The sequence below is a fragment of the Dermochelys coriacea genome, chromosome 2, assembly GCF_009764565.3.
Source record: "Dermochelys coriacea isolate rDerCor1 chromosome 2, rDerCor1.pri.v4, whole genome shotgun sequence".
Classification (NCBI taxonomy): domain Eukaryota; kingdom Metazoa; phylum Chordata; order Testudines; family Dermochelyidae; genus Dermochelys; species Dermochelys coriacea.
Window position 1 is genome coordinate 230,275,603 of NC_050069.1, and position 26,786 is coordinate 230,302,388.

At 38.1% G+C, this 26,786-nt stretch overlaps 1 protein-coding gene and 1 long non-coding RNA gene across 4 annotated transcripts in view; both read right to left on the reverse strand.

Annotated features, from left to right (window-relative positions):
* Positions 1–26,786, reverse strand: part of RSU1 (Ras suppressor protein 1) — a 187,122-nt gene that overhangs the window by 24,421 nt on the left and 135,915 nt on the right. The window lies entirely within an intron of this gene.
* On the reverse strand, positions 4,380–11,357 carry LOC122459015. The gene is made up of 2 exons (XR_006279426.1): positions 5,687–11,357; positions 4,380–5,538 (listed from the first exon to the last, which is right to left on the reverse strand). It is a non-coding gene; the product is annotated as an uncharacterized LOC122459015 (long non-coding RNA).

Below are 26,786 nucleotides of genomic sequence, written 5' to 3' on the forward strand. Positions count from 1 at the left end.
CTATTTGTTATTACAGCTCACATTGTACCTACACTGAATCTACATTACTCCAATACTGGAATGGGGCACATGGTCTCATTTAACTTGGTTCTTAACTCCATCTTATTTCCAGGCAGGAACAGTTTTACAGCAGATTTTCATGTAGTTCTTCTGCATAAAAATTAAGTTTAAAAATATATATAATTTTTAGTAAGGGAAGAAAAAAACCATTAAATAATTAGTTTAGAATTACTGCAATTTGGTGTGTGTGTGTGAGAATAAAGAAGTGCACATGCTGCAATTAGAACTTTACAACACCTTTCAGTACACAGGGGAAAAAAGTCATTTTCTTGGAGATGATATGCAATTTTCACACACAAATGTGGTCATCCAAAGCCAACCTACATGTCTCTGTACCTTATGCTCAATTTTTTTCTCACTGCCTTCAATACATTAAATGCTGCCCGACTCCCACATCATTAACTAAGAAAAAACCCACCACTATTTTTCTTTTACAAAATTCTTGAGTGGAATTTTACTCTTATTTCCATAAAATACTAAAAGTTAGAGATGGGAAAGACCTATTAGTTAATAACTTATTGACTGTCAATTATCCTGTGAAGTGATAATAATGAGCTAATCTTTGTCACAAGAACAGAGCCTATAGTAAGAGGCAGCACTCCCTCTCCTGTAGCCACATTTCTCCCGCCCCCTCACCCATTTTCATAAGACAGTAATTTACTGCTTATGCCAGCCAAAAATTATGTCCTGTCCCCCTCCCATAGTGTCTCAACTGTGCTGGCCAGCAAATAAAGGGATGGGGTCAATGCTCTGACCATTCCCCACCACCCTTGCACAGTCGTTCTGAGTTTAGCCCTGCTTGCTCCTGGATCCCAGGTCTGTGTAGACTCTGAAGATTTTTTTACTCCCTTGCACAAGTGGGTAAGTCTAAGCCACAATTTAATTTAACAGAATGAAGCAGTTGTGTGTTTATCCCCCACGTCTGACATACTATAGGCCCAATCCTGCAGCCCTTATTTGTTTGAGTAGTCACAATTAAGGGTTTGCTGGTTTGGGCTGGGGGAAAAAAAAGGCACAAAATTGGCACATTACAAACATCAAGAAATTGGTTGCTCCCTATCACCATCAGGAAGGGAGACAACCTAAAACTGCTCTGACTTATTTCCAGGCCTTGAGTTAAAACTATGATCTCAATTTGTCCCAAATGATTCTATTGCCAATATGGCAGCAATAAGTACATTACAATTTTCTTTGCTGTTCAAAAGGAACACCCACTCATGCTTTTTAAAAGAAATTTTGTTGTGCTTGTGGCTGTCTCCTTTTTGTCTCCCTTTCTCCCCATTTTTGTCTCTTGCAGACAATGTCCCTTATCAGTGAAGTTTGTGCCCTCTATTCCCTGCTTATTCTGTATCCTAGATTTCTACTTTTACATAACTTTCTCTGTTCTTCTGTTATTTCTTCACGCTCCCCCTTGCCTAATCAGCTGGTTGTCTTCATGTATTTTCACTAGCTCTTCCCATTTTTCTTGCCTTCCTCCCTCTCCCTGTTTCCCTCAACTTCCTGGTCTCCCCTCACCCCCACACTTATCTCTTCCGTCATCCTTTTCCTGTTTCTCTTATAAATTCACCACCCTCTTTCTTAGGGCTTGTCTACACTGGCAATTAACAGCATTGCAACTTTCTAGCTCGGGGTGTGAAAAAATACCCTCCAAGTGCAGCAAGTTGCAGCGCTGTAAAGCATCAGTGTAAACAGTGCTCCAGCCCTGGGAGCCATGCTCCTCATTGAGGTGGTTTTTTTAGAGCGCTGGGAGAGCTCTCTCCCAACACTGCACCGCGACCACACAAGGCACGTTAAAGCGCTGCCTCTTTAGCGTTGCCAGTGTAGACTAGCCCTTAGTCTCTCTCCTTTCAGATCCTTCTCTTTCCCAATGATTCCTCCTGCTTCCCTCCCACCCCCCAGTGGTTGGTCTTGAGAATATTACAGGAACAACTCCTTTTGAACCAGATGCAATTGGAAAATGCTGCAAGAATAACTGTTCTCCTGGAATATTTGCCACCAGATGGACGTGGTACTCCAAACAGAAGGGTTTTGGTATAATATGTTTTAGTGTATTTCACTGCAGTTGCCTGAAATAAAACGCAGGGATATTTTTCAAATATATACTGATTTCTGTATTTTATACAAAATCTTTATATGGCTCCCAATAAAATCTAACCTGAGCTTAATAAGTAGGTATGAAATTACAGTTATTACTAGCATCTGTCATATTTGAAATTACTGTGTAAGACGTGGTACTGGCAGCAACAGATGTTGCATAAAAGAGTGTGAAATGTCTTTAATAGAGCATCCTTTAAGGAAAGCAACTTCTTCACTGACAGTCATTCAGTAACACAGAAGGCAGTTTCCCTGAAGATCTTCTTTGCTCATATGGTGTACCAGAGGTAATTAAAGGAACAGGTGATTTATTCCTTTGCTACCATGTAATTGAAATTTCTAAACCTATTAATGATATTTTAAGTATCAGCAGTTATGGAACATGATTAATTCTAATAAATTGTGGTTAAAACAAAAAGTAGTGACTAAAATTATAGAAGATATTTGTTCGTTAGAGAATATTGTAAAGCCCTGAAAACGATGTACCCCATTATTATGATTCTTACACGCGTTGTCACTGAAAGCACCAATGTCTTTTTCTCTTGACTGAAAACTACTTGCAGTGTTTTACTATTGGTAACTATGAAAATCTTTGTACATAAAAAAGTTTTATACCTGTCATAATGCTACACTGTTGATTAGTAAAGTAAGTTGTAGATGACAAAATATATTTTCTTAAACTGAATGTGTTTAAGAGTAAAAAAAATTCCAAGGAATATCAATGTTTCACATATTTCTGCCACCAGATTAACTAATCCAGCAAAAAGATCCTTGATATGCCATTTACTGATTGATGAGTACACAGAGCTGAGACCCAAGCATGAAATTTTATTGCTGAAGACATTTTCATCCGCAGCCAAATCACTAGGGAAACACTTTGTCAAACAACTTCATTCTGCATGGCAACTCTGACAATATCGGCAATTTAAGATTTTTCTGTTTTTTTCTATTGCATCTACCTGTCTATGCTCAGAAATATTTACAGTAGAACTGCAATTCATGCAGATGTCCATCTTAACACCCATGAATAACTGAAATAGTTCATGTTGTATTGCAACAGTAAGTTAAAAATAAATGCTCACAAGTTATATATTTTATATAAATGATACAATATATTGTTGGCAGAGTTTAATACCAATCCCCCGTGCTTCCTAACAGCAACTGATCGGATATTTGAGCAGCTGCAAGGCTACAAACTGCTACTTGCTTACAAGAGCTCCATCTTGGTATTAGCATTTGGTCCTGGCTAGGAGAGAGGGATGGCTGGGTCTTAGAAAAGACTACATACAACCCTTTCTGTATGTTAACACTGACAGCTAGGGAACAATTTGAGTTTCCACTGAGGTACAAATGGGTTAATGACAGAGTCTGCTATCCTTTCGTTGCTCTTGGAATTATTGATAAATTTTAGTCCTGCTGATTGCCTTAAATCTTCTAATTATTTTCGGTATTAATTTTCCTGATTTTTACTGCAGTGGTATTGGCTCTTAAAGGCGACCAACAATTCTTTAAACAAAATTCCCCCAGCAGTAGCAATATGCACTGCATGTTGTCAAAAGTGAAGCTAAGCTCTACATAATGGGACAAATTTGAATATCCAAAATATGAAGATATGCACATAAAATAGGTAAGTGCTTATACAACTGCACATACAATTCCATTCTGATTTGGTAACACTTAGGTTTTGTGTGCCTAAGGCATGTTCTAACAAGACATCAAAGACTAGTTGGCAGGCCTGAGGGATGCTGACATCTTTTTACAGGTGCAAGTGCATATTCAACATATTTGGTGAAATCTTGGACTCACGGAAGTCAATGGCAAAACTCAATTCCCACTGAATTCAATAGGATTAGAATACCTCCCTGTAGTTTTAGGGTTAAATCCTCCAAGCACCATTTGTAACACAGAATGCAAATTTCAAAGGTGGGGTTAAAACTGAAAGATCCATTTTCAAAAAAAAGCTTCTCTAGGTACCATCACTATTTTACCTTGGCCATTCACCAATTGCATTGCTCCACTGGCCAATTTAAAGACAGAGGATCTAATGCCTAATGCTAGCTGCCAGTCAGCTTGCAAATAAAAAGGTCTGCATCAGCTTGCCACTGTGCATCCACTGCCACCATTGTCAACAGCACAGAATTCCCTCAAGCCCCTCCTGTTGCCAGTCTTCTCACCCACACTCCTGTGCAATATGTAAATATTTTTGCTTAGAAAACTGAATGTAGTCTCTGAACAAAGTAACACACTAGAACATGCCCTGAAGATGCAACAATGGCACTCATCTACTTGTCTGAGTTAGAAATACATCTCTATCCTGATATAATGCTGTCCTCGGGAGACAAAAAATCTTACCGCATGATAGATGAAACTACGTTATATCGAACTTGCTTTGCTCCACCAGAGTGTGCAGCCTCACCCATCCGGAGCGCTACTTTAGCGCATTGTATCTGAATTAGTGTTATATCGGGTCACATTATATCGGGGTATAGGTGTATATCTAAATATTTTAGCTCATTGGAAAAAATTAACATCTACATAATACTGTCAAATTTTACAGGAAACCCTTCCCAAAATTTCTCCCTCTAATTCTAAAAGTCAAAATCTCATGCCAAATCCTGAAGAGAATCCTTACTCAGACAAATCTCCCACAGTTTTCTATGGGAGTGCAGACAAAGATTTGGCCCAAGATTTTTAATCTAAACCCTCTAATTGCTATTATTTTCAACTGATTTTTTTAACCTGAATAATAAATTAATGAAATAAATAATAATAATAATTCTGGGCCAGATTCTTTCTTGCGCAGATACCTGCTCAGCAAATGAGAATGGGGGGTGGGCATCCAGGAGTCTGTTACTGGCCACACTGTGCTGGCTTCAGTACTGGAGAGTTAGAACAGCACAGGGACTGACTGGGAGAAGAGATATGCAGATACGACGGCTGTCAGAAAAGAGCTGTGCTCTGATCTGTCTTTGACATTCTCCTAGCTCTATGGTAATCATGGAGTGGCTAGTGCAGGATCCAGTTCTTACATCAGCTGAGAGCGTCTATCCTTCCCTGGAGAACTGTCAGCTAGCCTGCTATGGACAGATTCTAGCTCCTTTGTGCTGCCTGAACATTAAGTTTGGAGGATGGAATCTGGCTGATTAAACCTAAGCATAAATTAAGACACAAATTCTCCTCCAAAACTCAGTAGTCAGATTAACATTTTAAGCAGTTGGACACTAAGGTGCAGAAAATTTTGCATGCAAAAAATGTAGCGTTGTTTTCAGCAGTCCAGCTGAACTGCCAAGTACAACTAAAATTATTTTTTTAAATGTTTATTTTTAAAGTTTGTTTGAATGCAGTTTTGAGCACCAACATACCCAAATGCCCATTCAAGACTTACTACAGTTTCAGAAAAAAGAAAAGGAGTACTTGTGGCACCTTAGAGACTAACAAATTTATTACAGCTTTTAAATACAAGTATAAATTTAAAATATAAGCTTTTGTGAGCTATAGCTCACTTCATCGGACGCATCTGCTACTCTGAAACCTACAGTTTCAGAGAGTGTCTTTCAGAAAAAGCTACTCCAACATAAATAGAAGAATGAAAAAAGAAGTGATACCGTAGATATACTCCAAACAGAGATCCCTAGAACCTGACAAAGGGAAAAAAAGCAGTTAATTCCATCAAGTCCACTATGGATTTTTCCATACAGATGTAATTTTGTAGAGCAGCATTTAGAAACTACTGTGATTGGTGTTATAGAAAACTCTGAAATAGATAAAGACTACTAGGGGCCCGGACTGGGTTATGTTGTTTACTCTCAAAGAACATCTGCTATATTTAATCTAGTATTATAACAGTGGTATGAACTGTGATGTAGGTCAGTACTTCTTGACACTGCAATAGTACCCAGCTGAGTAGTGCTGCCACTGCTTTTCTGCCTATTACATTTTAGTGATGACAGGTAGAGGGCTGTAGATGGAATAGACTTTTCCTGATTCCCCTGTTGTGCTCCTGTGTAAGGGATTTCCAGCCTTGTGCTGCTTTGTTGCTCTAGTATGTAGTGTTACGACAGTCTGCTAATCACTTTTCCTGGATCTGTCCTTTATGGTCTTTGGTTTTGTTGATCCCCACTTTGTTACCATATTCTCATTTTCTCCCGTTGCAAGCATTGCAATGTTCTTCACACCCCAGAAGGTATATGGCACGTGGCCAGCTTCAGTGGCCCTCAGGTCTCACAGTTGGATTATGACTTTATTTTTCTCTTCCACCAAAATGTATGAATACAGTTTGAGATAGTAGCTACTGTGTTGGGATGACAAGTGTACAATGCCTTGGCTTGCTTAGCACTAATAATCTTTCAACTCTGCTGCCTCCAGGGCCCACTTACTGGAATATTGGGGGAATGGCATGTGGGAATATCACTTTGCAGACCACGGAGTGTCCAAAACAGGCTAGCTCCACCAGGAATCCCTGTGGTTTGAGGCAACCAGGTTATCTGCAAAGTTTTGCTTTCCAGTGTGCTGACCCTTTTCAGACCACACTATGGCATAATGCCTGTTCCTAGTATGTATAGTGCCTGAGGAATGACCCTGATGTGTTGTGAATCCATTCCCGTCACTGTGGTGGAATTTTTGATTTAAGCCTCGCCCCACCTGTTTCCTTGTCACTCAGCCAGACATGGGATAGAGGTAGCTGAGCTGCTGCACTTAACATATTAACAGACTACAAAAGAAAGAAAATTTCTCACGAACATCCACTGTCTCTGTTTGCTCTACATATACCACAACTATGAGTGATCATCAGTGAAAACTGGTACGAAAACCCCTAAGTTAGCTCTACTATTAATGCCAGTAGGTAACTGCACATCTACAGAACACAAAAAATCATTTAGTAATTTCTTTGCTTGGGACATGCTAACCTTAAAAAAAAAAAAAAGATTAAAAAACCCAACCAGATAAGAGTCAGAGTTTAAGGCCAGAAGGGACCATTATATTATTTAGTCTGACCTCTTGTATATCAGAGGCCAATAATACTACCCAGCACCCACACACTAAACCCAACAACCAAAGTGGGATCAAAGTATTACAGTCCCACAGAATACTAGACTATTCTATGACAGGCAGAGAATAGTAGGAACTGAGGTGCACCAGAGCTGCAGGCCTCCGAAATGGCTGGGAAATGACTAAATGAGTTATAGCCAGATAATCCTGGCAAGTGACCAGTACCCGCATGTTGCAAAGGAAAGCTGAAAACGCCCAAGGTCCTGATCCCACATAAGGTGATCAGTTAGACCCTAAGCATGTGAGCAAGAACAGCCAGACATGTACCTCAGAGAGAGAGAGAGAGAGAACGCTTGGTGCCAACTGAGAGTCCTGGCCTATCCCACTCAGTGTCTCTCCTCCATTCCTGATAAACTCTCCCAGAATACACTTGGAGGAAAAATCCCTTCCAATTCTGACACTGGCCAGCAGCTTACTAAGACCATGAACTATGAGCTTTATGAACATAAAACACAAACTGGAAGTGAGCCCCAGGACTGTTGCGCCCTGTCCCATATCACAAGTAACCCTGCCATACAAATGTGCTCAAATTTGTCGTGCTCTCTCTCAAAACTAAATTAAATTGTTTTCCCCTACGACTCTTATTGGGAGGCTATTCCAGAACCTCACACCTCTGATGGTTAGAAACTACTGTCTAATTTGAAGCTTGAGTTTGTTCATGGCCAGTTTATATTCAGATGTTCTTGCACCAACACTGTCTTTTAGCTTAAAAATTCTTTACTCTTCCTTGTATTTACTCCCTAATGTATTTTTCAGCCTTCTTTCCGCTACATTAAGTGAGCCAAGCTCTTCCAGTCCCCTGTCATAAGATAGGCCCTCCATTCCTGTGATCATCCTAGTTGCTCTTCTCTCCACCAGTTTCAGTTTAAATTCATCCTTTTAAACATGGGCAACCAGAATTGTACACAGTATTCCAAATGAGGTCTTACCAGTGCATTGTACAATAGCATTAATACTTCTCCATCTCTACTGGAAATACCTTGCCTAATACATCCTAGGATTGCATTTGCTTTTTCAGAGCCGCATCACACTGGTGGCACACAATCATCCTGTGATTGACCTACACATACAAGTCTCTCCTCGCTGTCAATTCCAGGTGATAATCCCTCAGTTTGTAGCAGAAATTATGATTTGACCTTAAGTACCTGACCTTGCACTTTGTCCTATTGAATTTCATCCTATTTCTGTTACTCCACTCTTCAAGGTCATCCAGGTCTTCCTGTATAATAGTCCAGTCCTCCTCTGCTCTGATGATGCCTTCCAACTTTGTAACAGCAGCAAATTTCATTACCACATTCCTACTTATTCTATCAAGGTGATTAATAAAAATATTGAAGATTGGTCCCAAGACCAATGCTTGAGGAGCTCCATTAGTAACCTCAATCCAATCTGCTAACTCACCTTTCAGCACCACCCATTGCCTTCCCCCCTCTTTAGCCAGTTTCTTATCCACCTGACAATGCTTGCACTGATCCCCAGCTTCCTGAATTTAACTAATAATTTCCCATGTTGTACTGTGTCAAATGCTTCACTGAAGTCCAAGTATGTTCGATCTACTGTAATTTCTTTACCAAAAAAGGAAAGTTACTTTTTCAAAGAAGGAAATCAGGTTAGTCTGGCATGATGCACTTTTGGTAAACCCATGTTGCATTACACCCCCTTTACCATTTACCTCTATAAACTTAATACTGTCTCTTTCACTATTTGTTCTAAATCCTTGCATACTATTGAGGTCAGACTAAAAGCCCTGAAATTGTCCAGATCACTTCCCCCACCCCACTTCCTTAAAAAATCGGTTGAACATTAGCTATTCTCCAGTCATACTTCTGAATGGATAGATTAAAAATCCTTGCTACCTGACTAGCAATCTCATGAGCCAGTTTCAGTATTTTGGGATGGAAATAAATCTGGGGGACCGGATAAAGTGCATTAAGCTCTTTCCAAGTTTTTCTTTCACCTCAGATGTGGTGATTTCCATTTCCAGACTCTTATTTCCATCAGCTGTACTGCCTTTACTTACATGTTCCATATTATCATCCTTACTGAAAACCAGAGAAAAAAATATTCATTTAGTTTTTGGGCATACCTAAATTATCTTTAGTCTCCTTCCCAACCACACTGCATAGCAGCCCACCCTCAGAATTCCCTATTCTCTTTTTATTTATATGACTGAAAACCCTCTTCTTATTTATTTTATTTTCCTTGGCAAGAAATTTCAGCTTGACTTTTAGTGATTCTCACTTCATTCCTACAATTTTCATGATGTAGCTTTCTTTGTTCGTTAACCTCCTTTTCCAGTCCCCTTATTCTCAATAGCCTTTTTTGAGGTGGTATTCATCCAGGTGGGTGGTTATTCATCCAGAAGGCCTTTTCCCTTTCAGTTTTTTCCCCTTTCTTGGGATGCAAATGTCAGGCAGTTTTTTGATAGCTGATTTGAAGAAATTCCAAGCCTCCTCTACATTTAAGTCCTTGAGCTCTTTAGTGCAGCTGAACTAATTCCCTTGATTTCCCAAAGTCTGGCCTTTTAAAATAAAAAAATAATAGTTGATGACATAATCAAAACTATCTTTCAATATAATTTAAACTAAATTAATTTGTGATTACTCAATCCAAGGTTATTTTATATGACCAGCTCTTCTATCATGGCCTGAGTACTTTCTAAAACTATGTCCAAAACTGCATCACTTCTTGTTTGCTCAGTGACCATTTGATGTAGAAAACTGTCATCTGTCACATCCAGGATAAGTGGGCCCCACACACATTAGTGGTATTTATTCTCCAGTCTATATCCAGGAAGTTGAAAGCTCCCATTATGACAGTTCTCAAAAGTACTTCTCTCTCTAATAATATTCAAGAGATCACTATGCCTATCCCAAGTCTGACCTGGGATCTACAGCAGACCCCGAAGACTAGCCTAGTATAATTTCTTTGACAAAAATGTCCTAAAGTGATTTTGACCCAAACAGATTCTGTTTTGTCCATACTATCACTTCATATTTTCCTTACAGGTTACTGCTTCGTTGATGTACATTACACCAACACTATTACCTTTACTCCTTTATACCCTTCAATGACTGTTTTCCAGTCATGAGTGCTATTCCACCATGTTTCTGTAATAGCTACAATATGTGGTTTGACTTCCTGCACAGTTTTTTCCAGTTCCTCCACTTTATTGCCCAGACTCCTTGCTTTCATGTACAAGGAGTTGCTTCCCTCAGACCTCTTCCAGTTTTCTAGCTTGTGATGTTCCACTATACCTTCTTATATCTTCAGTTAGCTGATTTTCCTGCTCTTGTGTACTGAAGACAGGTGTGGAAATTTCACGAGTCTCTACCAACCTTCTCAGCTTAATCATTAAATTTAACAGTTATAATGGAAGCCACCAAAACAGAATTTCAGTAATAAGTGGGTTGGCTTTCCAGTTTAGGTTCAACCCTAGAAGTTCCAGTCCACTCAGTCTAAACAGCAGCAGCAGCCACCATCGTCAATTTCATTACCCTCACTACTATTATTCCAAAAGACAACATATAATTACTTACAGCTAACTTACCCACATATAAATAATTCTTTGATTTTTTTAAAAAAAAAACTTATAAATCAAGTGGAAATACTGCAACATACTATGAAAGTTGAAAGCTATCTTAAAGAATTTTCATCTTTATTAATAGCCTAGAATAGTTAAAGTCAAAATATCTTTTGTTTAAAAAAGTCAAAGAAAACACATTAACACCACGTGTTTTTGTGTTCCAGAATACAGCTTAAATAACGGTCATGATACTGCTTCTTTGGACCAGCCTATACAGACTCTGAAGAGGGAAGATACTGTTTTAGAGAATTATGCTAATATTCTTCCACTTTATTAAATTGTACCACAGCTCTTCAGAACAGGGCCAGCCTGAAGACTTTAACTGGACCGTAGGTAATTAACCTTAGGGCACACATACTAGGTGCCAATATGTTTTTCATCTAAAATGTTTTTAAAGTGAAAAGGATAGAAATCATCAATTTATTTGGATTATTCACCAAATAATCCTTTAAAACAATTTAATAATTATCATTCATTATATAGTCTCTTTTTTTAATAACTAGTCTAGCATTAAGATGCATTTTAAAAGAAAAGAAAAATTATTAGACATAGGAGCTCCACAGCTGCAGATGACAACAATGATGAAAATCCAAAAGAAATTAACAAGCATAATTAGTGCAACACCCCCATCACAGCAGCAGCACTGGGAGCATTAATGGAATTAAAGATTATACTTAGATGACTGCACATGTATTTTCAATCCTACTTCAAACCTGTTATTTAATGCTTGATATATTGTGATTTCCAGCTGAACACCAGAAATAGTATGAAATTAGAACTCAGTACTTATTCATGAGATCAAATTTAAAGCAATTCTTTCCAAGATTACAAGGCTGATTCTCCTCTCAATAAATCTTGCATAGAACAGGAATAACTCCATTGAGGTCATGCTGGCGTGAAAGGAGAATCAGGTTCTAAGTCTCAATTGTTCTCTACACAGACTCCTGGGAATATGCTTAACTGGTGCAAACTGTCATAGTACAGTGGAGCTATGACAATTTATACCAGCTGAAGATCTTACCCTGAGAGACAGAAAGGACCAGATGCTGTTAAAGGTTAGTGAATCTACAGCATCAAAATTCTTATAATCTAATAAATTGGGGGGAGGGGAGAGTAGAAGATACAGCCCCTGATATCAACGAACTGGAGAATCCGCAAGTATTCACCTCATACAGTAAATGGCACAGAAAAAACAGGGAAGCTCACAATTTCTTGATGATTCAGATAGTTAGCTGAAGCACAAATTACATTGATAATATACAGTAGGGAAAGACATCAGAAAATTAGATTAAACTACAGTATTATGGAATGTCTGCAATGAGATGTAAAATCATTAAAATATATTAAACTTGCCAGGCAGCACTCATGTAGACCAGCATTTGAAAACTAGGTGCAGGCCCTAAACATGAAGCACTGGAAATGGAATATCAATTTTTAAAAAAGGAAAAAAAACCCCCAAAACAGCCCCTCCATCCTTTCTCCTACCACACAAAACTAAAGAAACAATGAACACCTTAGAGACAAAAATAGCATTCATAACTTTTTCCAATTCCCTTTTACTCCTCCCTCTGAAGGGACAGACAATGTTTCTTACCTGTAAGCGATATTTCTCCCATGGGTAAGACCAGTCTCTAACGTGAACTTACATTGTTCTAGAAGAGGCACAACCAATCAAATAGAACTGCAGAATTTTGGGCGTGCCAACCTAGGTGAATTGAAGCCTCTTGGCAACATCCAAATTATGAGTGCCATAGCATTAACACCCTTTACAGGCCAGGAGGGGATGGGCTTCTGGCAGGAATAGAGAGGTGAACAAAAGAAAAAGCCTTCCCTCTCCGATTCAAACTAGTGAACAAGCAAGAAGCATCTAAAAGCACAAAGACAAATTCAGAGTACATAGAAAACTGTTAGTCTGGATGGACGATATATTTCAGGAGTAGGGACAGTGACACAGCAGACAAGCAGTGCAAAGTAATTTAGCAAATATTAACAGCTAAAAGGGCAGAATCATCACAGAAGTATCTGCTGGGGAAATATTACAGGTAACAAACAAACAAAATCACTATTCTCTAAAGTGGAAAAGCTGACTATCTTCCAACTTGATGGGATCAAGAACAGGAAGGGATTCACTTTTCAAAACACAGAAGCTATTACATTTTTGCAGAAAGCAGAGTTAGAAGAGGCTTGGGTAAATCTAGGAAAATATGAATGAATGACTAAATTCAGTTTTACCTAACTGTACTAAAGAGGGATTAGCTACTTTTTTTTAGGAGTTCGGAGTGTTACTGGTAAAAATGAGTGCTGGCCCTAATGGACAAGGCTGACTTTGGATATTGTAGACATCACTAACACATTGTGATTCAATTGGGTAACAAGTTTTTATTGGCTTTGCCCTCCCAGAACAGAAGAACTCACTCACCTGTCTGAAGAGGGCAAGTGGGGATGTAGGGATAGGCCAGACCAGGGCAAGATGATTTGTTGCTGCTCTGGGACCTGTGCTATGCAGTATGAGTGACTAAAGCACGTGGAAGACCAATGCAGCCAACAGGTTTAAGTAGCCTCTGTGGACCAACAGCCACACACAATGGGATGAGGATTCCTTCCTAACAATGCGTCCGTCTAGTGCCTGGCCAAGCTATTCAGGCTGAATGCTTTGTTGAGGATTTTGGCCTACACATGCTACATTTTGCACTTTCTCCTGTATGCCTTTGTGGCTAACAAATATGCATGTTTTCTCCCTATTTGCTGTTCCTATAATGTACTTGGAGTTTGTCTGACAAGGATTTTATCTTCTACCCTTTTCATCAGTTCTCTTTTTAAATCCTTCTCACCTCCTTTAATTTGTTACATGTTTGGAATCACATTAAATGATTAATAAAAATGTTTAAAACTTGCATTTACACCTCTGGTGTTTTGTTTTGAACACAGTGTTTGAAAATAAGCATCTTTCCCACTTCCAGGAATAACTCCTTCTTAGGCCTGGTTGCCACTGTCATGAATGTCTGCAACAGAAACCAGTCATTGTCCTGCAAATTCCCTTCCTTTTAGGGGAATTCTCTAGCTTTTCTCCACCCAGAGGACTGCTCTAAAATCCAACATTTTCAAGCCAAACCTAACCTGTATGGGACCTTTTTTACCCTGCAGGAGATCATAGAATTCTTGTATTTCAGGTTCTTATCTGGTTCTCCAAAATTCCCAGTTGGCACTTAAGAATGAAACAATTTTAATCAGAAGTCTGTTCTGTGAAATGTCTTCCCTCAGGTCCATCTCATTCATCTTTCTGGAGATGGTTTCAGTTTCCTCCTCCAAAGAGGTTATAGATTGCTGTAACTGATTTGGTCCCACAAGGACTACTTCAAGCCTCACAGCAGCCAGAGACTGCGAAGACCGATTATGAAATCTAGTCCATCTCCCTACCAGTATAAGTCTTCTCTATTGTACATTACTACATTTTGTTTTAAGTATTCCAAGTTATGGTACATCCAATCACTTCCTTTGGAAAGCTATTCCATAGTCTAATATTTTCCTGTCAGAAGTTTGTCCTGATATACTGGACTTAAACTGTCCCTTGCTAACATATCTACTTGTAGGAGGCTAAGTAATTCCTCTGTCTTAATGGAGTTCACACCCTTCAAATACCCGTAGACTGTTATGACCCCCTTTGTTATTACTCAGCCAACCTATACATATTTAGATTTCTAAAATATTTCCCCAGCAAACCAATTATTCTAGCCCTTCTGATCATTTCTGTAACTCTGCTCTGAATCTTCAGCTTCTGCCCTCATGGTATGCCATAACATTTGAACAATTCATCTGAAAGGAAGACATTCTTCCTGCCCGAGGAAAATGTCATTAAATTGTATGTGAAGGGGCCAGATTTGCAAAAGCGTCTCTCAGATCAAGGGAGAAAGTGGAAAGGGCCGATTTTTTTTTTGATACACAGATGCTTATAATAAAGGTAGCTTTTTCTGCACATTATTTTATATATATATATTTACAAAACCATATTCTTTTACATCAGCAAATTTAATAAAAATACAATATTAGGAAAAGATGTTTCTGACCTCGAGCCTTGTGGAATATGTATTTTATATCATATTTAGCAAACATTTGGTCATGTGTTCTTTATTGTTTCTTACAAAAGACTGTAACAAAGGCACTTTACAATATTTAAAAACACAAAAGAAATGAAAATAACTCCCAACCAATATTTCATAATTAATAAAAATGGGTGAAGAAATCTTTGATTTTATACAATGCAAGAGAATATGAAGATGCATTTTTTGTCCAGAGAATACTTCATTAACTGAAAACCTCAGTAACTATGATAGACAGTCCTCCTACAATTACAATTAAACATTTCTAGTAAAAGTTTAAATCTGAATTTGCTTTATGCCAATATTCCACCCTATACAGAATCTATATATTTGTATCTATTTCTTAAACAACTGTTCAATAGTGAAATACCAAAGAATAATTATAATGAGATAAGGATAAGCCTATATTTATTATATGCTTGTTTGTTGAAAAAACAACCCCCCCTTAATTAACTAGCAAATTCAGATTAGATCTTTTATTAATTAATGTACAATCACTAGACTAAATGAAGACTTCATCATTTTAATAAAACTGAAATGTATAAACTGTGCTCTGTCAAAAACTCAATTGTTATTGCAAGATAGCACTCACAGATAAAAATGGTCTCCCGTATGGCATAACTACACAGAGCTGCAATCTGAGGTACGTGGAGTACTGGGAACTAATCCCACAATCCCCAGCAGTCTGAATCAAAGAAGATACATCTGGACAATGTCAGCTAAACACATAAATATGGTGACTCACTGAGAGGATAAGAAGATATCATCTCTTATTGAATAGGGAAGCGTGATGATGGATACCCTTAAGGGTGATGGATATGCTTCAGGTAGAGTGAGAATTTCTGCTAGACATATGAATATCTGAGATAAGTATGAAAAATATTTACAGCTTTCAGATGCAGCTCAAATACTATATCAAAGGCATTTCACTATATCACTTGACCCAGGCAAAGGTAAGAAAACACTTCTATTTGTCGTCTTTTAAAATAAAAATCCAGTTATCCAAAACATTTTTTTTAAACTCTCTGACATTAGAATTCCGAACAGTATATTCATCAATGGTCTCCTGTCCTTTTGCCTCACTACTCTGCTCCTTCCCTAAGAAGCATGAACATGTTTTATAAATGGTTTGGGTTCTATAATATACTTTCTACAGAGACACACAGAATAATATATGAACCAGGAAAGTAAGAAACCATTGTCACACAAGTCTGGATAAAATTCAACACTTACATTCAGCGTTCTTGTTTTTAAAGTCAAGATCCACAAATCACATCAAAATGTTTCTCTACAGATCTGAGGGAAACAACTTGGAGATATATTTGTCACTGAACTGAAGTTAGGTTTCATATAGCGGAGCTGTTTTGAGTCATCAGCAGCCAAGATGAAGTTAGGAAGAAGGAAAATAGTATTTACTCTAAGTGTTAGTTTATATATGTTGGAAAGGGAAGGCGGCATGAAGGGTGAAGGGAAGACAAGAGGCTCCCTAAAAAGCATAGAAATGATCAAAGCAGGAATGTTCCATCAAGTTCAACACATTAGGCGAGAATATTCTAAAGAAACACATAAGCAAAAACCAGTGCAGGACTCAGTATACCAAATTAAGCACCAATCCTGCAAATATTTATGCACATGATTAACTTTATACACTAAGTAGTCCCACATAAAGTTAGCATGTGCATAAATATTTGCAGGATTGAGGCTTTTATAATTACTGATATCTCTAACAGTCCATCGTTCTTTGTTCACTAACTTCAGATCTAATTATATTTATAGGAAACTCAGTTTGAAAAACTGCCTCTTAATTTTGAATACCCATGATCTCCCAAAGCCTTGCTTTGTGATAGCTCTTCTTCTCACACTTTTTCAGCAGGTCCTAAAATAGCATGGCATTTTCCAACTTAAAAACTATACGTCTCCCAAACCATCAAAAAATATAACCAGTGGATATAAGCATTTTATTTGACTTTTTAAAATATTATGTTGAAATTACAAATGTAGGAAACATAAATAAGCAGTAGGGCCACTACGTGTTGTTAAAGTAAACTTTTATATCTTTATACAGTTATCTGAACTTCTGTAACTGTCAGAATGGAGAAGAGTGGTTTTATGGATGCAGGAAAGCTATTTCTTTCCTTAAGTTCTAGGTGCTTCAAACTTCTTGAACAAAACAATGTACTGAACACATTTAAACATGAAAGATAAAGAAGAGACACTAAGATTAAATGTAGAATATGGGTCAAATTAGTGTCAATGCAGAAGGTTGGTATGCAGGGACAAACTCATATTAGCTGGGCTTTAAAGGCCCAAATTCTGAACACAGCACCCAGCCTGAATAACTGGGCTGGCCACTGGAGGAATCTTTTACTCTCAGACCCATGAGTGGTTGCATGTAAACAATTCCAGATCAAAGGCTGAAGTATCATTCAAGGCATTATGTGACAAATATCATCCAAGGGGAATTATGTGGCCCCAACACAGGGAAAAAGAAAAATCTATACAACGGAGGATTCTCAGTCTAAAGACCTAGCACCAGTCCCATGCAACAGATGCTTCATCCTCTCTTCCTCTGTCACCCAAGGGTACATATTCCAGGCACAACATCTCCTTATCCAGACCCCCACTAACCCCACACAGCAGAACCACAGCATTTCCTCTGCCTAGGGAACTTCTGCATGCATGGAGGATAGGACTACATTTGCCTCAGGGTGTAATTCATTCCATTCCACACAAAATATGAATACTCAAGCTTTGTGCAGGGGATCCCTCCCCATAACAAACAATCAGTCTGTGGGGCTACAATGCAGCCACTCCCAGTCCCTAATCCAAGTCATTGGTGTAAAGTATCAATGGCCACTATTGCAATTTGCATGCAGGATTTCTGTGCCATTGGATCTACTTAATATAGTAACCCATCACTATCCCTGACACTATCCCTCTCCACACGCCTATTTCCTTACCATGGGACTTAAGACAAACAAAGAATGCTGCAAAAATTCTTCATGCACAAGTAAATTCCACCCTTAAGGAGCAGAGCATTTAACAAGCTGTGCAACACACAAACACTCACTTCCTCCCCTAAAGTTTTCCTCTGTGCATGTTCTATATGCAATTTTCCAATAGTTATATCTTCTTTAACTGAAAAGCCTTCACCTTCCCAATTAAGAAAAGTTCTTGCCATCTTTGATGACTTGGGAAATCTATGCAATTTATGAATTTTGTGAGAGACTATGAACTCTGAACAAATTTGTTCCAAGCTGGAAACTCATCTTGAATGTGGGGCTAGTAGTTTTTGTTGTCCTTTCAACTCCACATTGCAATGAAATCCCAAAAGGGCAGGAGCAAAGGCCTAACACTAGAGGGTCGTTTAACTTAATTGGTTGACCACTGAAATGTAACTGGTCTTCTAGACAATAGGTTGGCTCCCAACCAGGGAAACTGGTTTAGCAGGGAAGGTCGCCTAGTAATGAAGTCATCTAGTAGAGGTCTCTGGTCACCTGTTGGAGATAACAAGGGAATCGTTTTACAGAGGACACTGAAAGGTTATAAAAAGGAGAAGTTAATCTATTGGGGACCATTGCTGACCCAGCTCAAGAGAAGGGAGAAGCAACCCAGCGTGTAGAAGCCAGATGAGGCACAAAACCCAGCCTACCTTTCTGAACAGAGACAGTAGATGTTCCCGCCCCGGACTCTCCATAGTCCAGCGAGGGGCATTGCATGTGGGATGTTGGTTGCTTTCTAATTGTTCTATAATCGCTTGTGTTTTATTTTTAAAGTAAAACAGAAATGGTGTTAGAATCTGGGTTGTGCGTGTGTTATATGCTTTACAATAGCACATGACTCCTGAGAGAGGCAAATGGTAACCCAAAGGCTGTGTTTAAACAATATGGAAAGGTGTGTTTAAGTAATGGTGGAGTCTGAAGGGTCACCACCAAGCCAAAGAGCTAGGCAGTTGGACAGTGGGTTCCAGCTCTCAGGAGAGAGTGCCCAAGAGAGGCATTGAGAGTGTGCCTAAGCACCCCAAAGACTGGGACAGTAACTGAGCTCTGTTCAACCTCCAGAAGCTTGATGCAACCAGTGACTGGGTTTCCTCACAGCAGTCTAATGAATGGCTGAGGAGGGGTGCTTAACTGGGATCTATGACACAATCCATAAGATGAGAGTCTATGATAAATTATAAACCTCAACCATTTTTCTATAGGTATGATATCCTTTCTGTTTTTAAACAATGGAGGGAAAAAAGTATTTATTGTTCTCCTCCTCCATATTGTAAAGAAAACTGAACAGACTTTCTTCAAATTTTGAGCATACACCACTCAATCCAAATATGGACATTTTTAGCCTTAATGATAAAGGTTTTGAAAAATTATGGGATAACAACTACAGTGGACTCTACAAATATGACCAACCTTAACAACCAATCTTAACTCTCTACAATCTCTACCAGTGTGACCCCTTTTATGGCAAAACTAGTTTTCTAACTTGCAATTTCGTCTCTCCTAGAATGGATCCATGAATTGAAATTGTAATTCATGGAATTTTTCTGTACAACCCCAATTCAGCTGAATGAAGGAGAATTGCCTCTTATATTTTTGGTGAAACCAAAAGCTTTCCAAGTCACAATCTCCCCCACTGGACTGCTCAACACTCTACCCTTTACTTGAGAATAGATCTAGTCCTTTGTTTTGAAATAAAACGTTACTCCCCACATCACTTTCTAGATATGACTTCTTCCCCTGTTAATACATATCTTACTTACTTACTTAATCAGGAAGGCATTAAACTAAGATCAAAAGGGGAGGGTAAAGAAGGGAAGGTATGAGAACTCGGCACAAAAATCAAGATATTGAGAACAAAATTAATCAACGAACCAAAGGATACAAAGAGAAGAAATTCTTAACTGTCTATATAGTATAATCCTAGAAGCCTTGGTAACAAATAAGTATTGGTCGTTTAGGAGTACAAATTCAATCTAGCTGGTATTACTGAAACCTGGTGGGATGATTTGCACAACTAGAATGTTAAAATCAGTGGTTATAAACCATTTGGGAAAGGACTGAGTGGGCAAAAGGGGAGAGCTAGTGGCACTATGTCAAAAAAACCAACCCATTTCCTCTTTCAGAGTCACTGATAACTCAGAAAAAAATGATCTTGAATGGTTGTGGGTCAATGTCCCGACAGATAATGGGGATATTGACAGTAATGAATATAAATCAGAAGTCAGGAATTGTAGAAAATTGATAAGGCAAAGAAAGGGACACAGGGAGAAATCTATCACCAGTAAACTTATGGACAATAAGAAGAGGTTTTTTTAAATATATTAGGAACAAAAGGAATCCTGACAACGATATTTGTTCTTTTCTACATGGAAATGGTAGAATTATCAATAATAAAGCAGAAACTTCAGAAGTGTTCAATAAATATTTCTGTTCTGTATTCAGGGGAAAAAACCCCAAATGACAGACTCATCATATGGTCATAATACCCTTTCAATTCCACAAGTATCTGAGCTACTAAAGACATTTTAAGGCCAGCAGGCAGGTCCAGATAAATTGCATCCAAGAGATTTAAAAGAGCTGGCTGATGAGCTCACTGGACCGTTGTTAATTTTCAGTAAGTCTTGGACTGGGAAAGTTCCAGAAGACAGGAAGAAAGTTAATGTTGTGCCAGTATTTTAAAAGTGTAAATGGAATGACCTGGGTAATTATAGGCCTGTCAGCTGGACACTGACCCTAGGCACAATAATGGGGTGGGTGATACTGAACTCAATTAATAAAGAATTAGTGAAACAGTGAGATTAATGAAAATCAACATAGCTTTATGGAAAATAGATCCTGTCAAATTAATATGATATCTTCTTTTAAACGAGATTACAAGTTTGGTTGATAAAGGTAATAATACCGTTGACATAATATAGATTATTAAGGTGTTTAACTTGGAACAACATAATATTTTGATTAAAAAAATAAAATAATATAAAATTAAATGGCACACATTAAATGGATTAAAAACTGGCTAACTGATAGGTCTCAAAATCATAGAATATCAGAGTTGGAAGGGACTTCAGTAGGTCATCTCAAAGCAGGACCAATCCCCAACTAAATCATCCCAGCCAAGACTTCGTCAAGCCTGACCTTAAAAACCTCTAAAGAAAGAGATTCCATCACCTCCCTAGGTAACTCATTCCAGTGCTTTACCACCCTCCTAGTGAAAAAGTGTTTCCTAATATCCAACCTAAACCTCCCCCACTGCAACTTGAGACCATTACTCCTTGTTCTGTCATCTGCTACCACTGAGAACAGTCTAGAGCCATCCTCTTTGGAACCCCCTTTCAGGTAGTTGAAAGCAGCTATCAAATCCCCCCTCATTCTTCTCTTCCACAGACTAAATATTCCCAGTTCCCTCAGCCTCTCCTCATAAATCATGTGCTCCAGCCCCCTAATCATTTTTGTTGCCCTCCGCTGGACGCTTTCCAATTTTTTCACATCCTTCTTGTAGTGTGGGGCCCAAAACTGGACACAGTACTCCAGATGAGGCCTCACCAATGTTGAATAGAGGGAAATGATCACGTCCCGTGATCTGCTGGCAATGCTCCTACTTATACCGCCCAAAATGCTGTTAGCCTTCTTGGCAACAAGGGTGCACTGTTGACTCTTATCCAGCTTCTTGTCCACTGTAACTGCTAGATCCTTTTCTGCAGAACTGCTGCCTAATGTAGCTAAGTGGGAAATCATCAATGCAGACTTGCAGTGATTGGTTTTTGGCCCTGTGCTATTTAACCTTTTTATTAATGACCTCAAAGAAAACATAAAACAATCCCTGATAAAGTCTGCATATGACACAGATTGGGAGAGTGGTGAATAATGAAAAGGACAGGTTACTGATTCAGAGCGATTTAGATCACTTGGTAAACTGGGAGCAAGGAAACAATATGTATACTTCTAGGAACAAAGAATGTAGGCCATAGTTAAAGAATGGGGACTCTCTCCTTGGAAGCAGTGACTGAAAAAGATGTTTGCAGATGTGGTGGATAATCAGTTGAACATGAGCTTCCAGTGTGACTCAGCGGCCAAAAGAGCTAATACAATCTTGGAACGTATAAACATCCTCAGTAGGAATAGACATGTTATTTCACTTCTCTATTTGGCACCACTGTAACTACTGCTGGAATACTGTGTCCAGTTCTGGTGCCAACAATGCAAACATGAGGTTGATGAATTGGAGAGGGTCCAGAGAAGAAGCACAAGAATGATTAGAGGATTAAAATATATGCTCTATAGTGATAGACTCAAAGAGCTCAATCTATTTAGCTTAACAAAGCAAAGGTTGGGGGTGACTTGATTATAGTTTATAAGTATCTACATGTGGAACAAATATTTAATAATGGGCTCTCCAGTTGAGCAGAGAAAGGTATAAGAAGATCAAATGTCTGCAAGCAAGACAAATTCAGACAGGATTTATTTATTCGCCTAAATTTATAACAGCGAGAATAATTAACCACTGGAACAATTTACCAAGAATCGTGGTGGATTCTTGATCACTGACAATTTTTTAATCAAGATTGTTATTCCAAAAGATGTTGTATAGGAATTATTTTGGAGAAGTTCTATAGCTGTGTTACATAGGAGGTCACAGTACATAATCAAATGGTTCCTACTGGCCTTGGAATCTGTGAAAGACAATGAGAGCAAACAGAAAGATCTGTCAAATGAAAATTGCATCTGAGGAGATCAGCAACTCAATTTGCATAACAATTAGTCCTGATCTACACGGGCGGGGATCGATCTAAGTTACCCAACTTCAGCTACGTGAATAAAGTAACTGAAATCAACGTATTTAGATCAATTTACCATGGTGTCTTCAATGCGGTGAGTTGACTGCTCCCACTCCTGCAACTCTGCCTGCGCCTCTCGCAGCGCTGGAGTACAGGAGTCGACGGGAGAGCGCTCGGGGGTCGATTTAGATTAGACACAATAAATCGATCCCCACTGGATCAATCTCTGCCCGTCAATCCAGACATACCCTTAGAAATGATCTTCTTGCCGAGCAGATAAAGGCTTGCAGATTTCCTCCTATGAGGGATGGTGTTTCTTTACCTAATTCAGTGCATTTCTCTGGCAGAATGAGCCCTAAAATTTTGAAAGAGATTCCTTGATCTGGAAAATAGAATCATTTGATTCATGACTGCCAAAGAAAATATTCTCTTCTGATCAGAATGGTTTAGACAAAACCTATTGTCCTTATCACTTGCCGGGCTCAAAAATGTATTTCTAAGTAGTTAAAAAGTTTATAACAACAAAACTTAAAAGGAAAACCGCTGGAGGCAGAGATCAGTTTTTTAAGTTGTATGCAATGTAGGTGTAATCTGCAAATCATTTTATCTCTTGACATGAAAAAAGCATCTGGAAATAAAATTAGAGAATCTCAGCTTGCTGAACCTTCCCTCTGAAGCAAAAAAAAAAAAAACAAACATGAGAAAGAAGATCTAGAAAATTAGAAAAATTGAGAGATATATTACAGAGGCTGATTAAAATAAAACTTTAATGAAGGCTGGAAACATCACATGAGTAGATCATGAGCATCAAAGGAGCAGGAAATAGGAGCAGGGAGGTGCCCAAACGCTGCAGCCAAAGAGCATAGGTTGCATCGCACAAGACAAGAGCGGAGACCTGAATCCATGAAAGTTATCCATATAAATATAAAAGCAACATTTAGAGAGTTATAATAGTAAATATTAAAACACATACACACACAAAGAGCTTTGGAAGGATTATAAACTCTCAAGGTTTGGGGCACATAAGTCAATGTTTAGCTATCAGGGGTTAGAATGAAACTTTCCCCGGGGGGGCAGGATTTCCTATAACCTAGTTCTTCCTTTGAAGCAGCTGGTACTCGCCACTGTCAGAGACAGGGCACTGGGTCAGAAAGACCACTAATCCAATCACTATGCAATTTTTATGTAGCTAAGCTCTTGCTCAGACCTTATAAAAGTATTCCCTATGGGGCTATTTACAAGGAAAGAGGAATAATGTTTTAGCCAGAAACTGCAAGTGATTAAACCCAAGAAGTGAACACTTACCAATGCTCCATTTGAGAAACTTCAAGCACTTGAGATGCAGAACAACCATGGAAATCCACCATGTCAGGTTTACTATATGTAGAAGGATCCTTTGCACCTTTGGACAGCCAACCTTTCACCTTAGTCCATAAAGGGCTAATGGTTTGATTATATGTTGGTCTTTGTATACTTCTCTGGCTGTTTTTACTGTCACTGGGAAGGTAAAGAACCCTCCTCTCCCCACCCAGGAAGAAGAAGAACCTGGCAAACTACTGTATGTTAGTCCATGCTGATGGATATTCAGTTGGTGAGCAAAACTTGTGAATTTTTTCCCTTCACAAAGTGGTGAATTAGTCCTATTGAGAAAACAAGACAATTAATTTAAGATCTGATAGAAAATGGACAGGAATAGCCATGAATATTCCTTTCCTGGCCCAGAGAACCAGTGCAGAATAAAATATTTTGTACTTTAAGTTTGTACTGCATCTTTAAATATGCTTGACCTAACCAGTACATAACTAGAGCGAAGGAAAAGAAAGTACTGATAAATAGAAAATGGCTAATCAAGGCAATGATAAGAGATTTAGGTTAAAAGAAAAATCTGGAAATCAATGAAATGAAGTGACTATCAAAAAGCTACTGCACTCAGCTACATCTAAAAATTGGAAGAACCATGTGATTTTACAGGCCACAATAGCATTTTACAGCAGTGTACATTTTACTATAAAAATAAAATGTAAAGTGTGAATTTTTATTTGATTTTTATACATTTTAGCCAACTTTACTGAAGATTTTTTTCATAAATTATATATTTAAATTTTTACATCTGAAAAATCATTTTCTTACTACAAAAATCCCTGAAAGATAACCCACATCCTACAAATTGTAAAATAATTCCACATCTGAGATATTGAACAAAAATATATTCCTAAATGCATTTACAAGAACTTGATCTTCAGCTTCAAGTCTAGCAAACCACCTAACTCTGACACAGTGGGAAACAATACAGAGCTCATCAACTCTTATTGCTTAATAGTTTAATAGTATTATTTTTTTTTTTTTTTACAAAAATACATTATAACTTAATACCTCCATTTATTTATTTTGGAAACTTTGCATCTAGAGATTATTCTTAGCAATAGCAAGTGCAAATTTACTGTATTTAAATGTACAACTCCAAATACTCATTCTTCAAGCCTGTATTTTATACCTTACTTGAGCATAAGCAGATAAATTCTCAGTGTCACTATTGCTGAGTTTTCCTGATATTTTTATTTTCTACTGACAGAATATTCAAAGCTGACAAATGTTGTAGAACAGACAGTTATTAAAAGCTTCAATTTACAGCAAATAGTGACAGTTTGCTTTTGCTGTTCATAAACTAAACTCTAGGAAGTGTAAATACATAGGAAAGGTGGCAGCAAAACACTTCGATAGTTCTTTGAGCCATTCTGCTGAGTAATGTTGATAAAGAGTAACACTCTCTCTCATGTGTATCCAACAACATAATGGCTTATTCTTATCACAGATCTGTTAAAATATAGTTTATATAAAAACACACACAAAAAAACAAAAAAAAAAAACCACACACTCCAACAGCTACCATAAACCTAAGTGAATGGAAACACAAAAAGGATACAAGATATTTGTACTAGAGATAAAAATCGACATGTAGTTTGATGTAGCTCTTAAAATGTTTGGCTCTGCAGCAGACCACCAATACTTATTTCATTCAACCAGTAGTGTTGCTTTATAATGGAATATGATTTATTTGCTTCTACCGTCTCACTCACTGTATTCTTTAGTCATTATAAATATTATGCGTCCGCCAATACAGAGATGAAAATAAATGCAGCAATGATTATTGAAGTTATTCAACAAAAAAGGTTGAAATTAATCTTCGCAATCATCATACCAAATAATTTTATTTTAAATCACTTTTCTGCAAAGTGCAAGATTCGTTTCAGGACCTGTTTGTGCAGACATGAGCTGACCCTCTGATTACTGGCCTAGGCCAACATGGTACTCTCTGTTTTGGGACTGCTAACGGTACCAATGTTAAGTGCAAAAGAACCCATTTCTGTTATTAGATGTCTAATTGTTAGTTTTGAATGCAGCATCTGGGTTCAGTTACTGGTTTGGACAGTCTACTCTTTTATGATCACCACTTTTACAAAATTATGATAAATCTTGTGCAAAGTATGTCTTGTGAGGTATCATTGGAAAAGTCATAATCTGTTGACCATTGCCGTCCTGTTGAAATGCATCTATCATCACTGTATATGGAGTTATGAGATTCTGCTATACATTTGTTACTGAAACATGTACGAGTCTGGGAAACACTCACAGACTAGCTCAACAGTGGCAACAAAGGGGTGGCCAACACCCACCCAGCTGTTAAGTGATCATCACTGGACATTCACCACCAGCGAGTTGTAAACAAGAGATTTACAATTCACATGAAAGACAGTTGCTTGAGCATTTACATCGTGGGGCTGTTTAACACCCATAACACAGCAAGGATCTTTCTAGCACCTGGAGGAGAGTATAAAAGAAGAAACAAAGACATCACCATTTCACATCTCCTTCCCCACATACAACGAAGGCAACAAGATTATTTGGAAGACAGAGAAACATTTAAATTCGGGGGAGTGGAAAAGCTTTCCAGTTAGCACAGATGGCTGTAGGTTTTTGAGTACGAGAAACCTGATTATTTCAAATCTGACTTCGCCTAACAACATTTAGGAATTAAACTGAGATTTTATCTTTTATTTCTTTTCGTAACCAACTCTGATTTATGATTATACTATTTACAATCACTTAAAACCTATCTTTCTTTAGT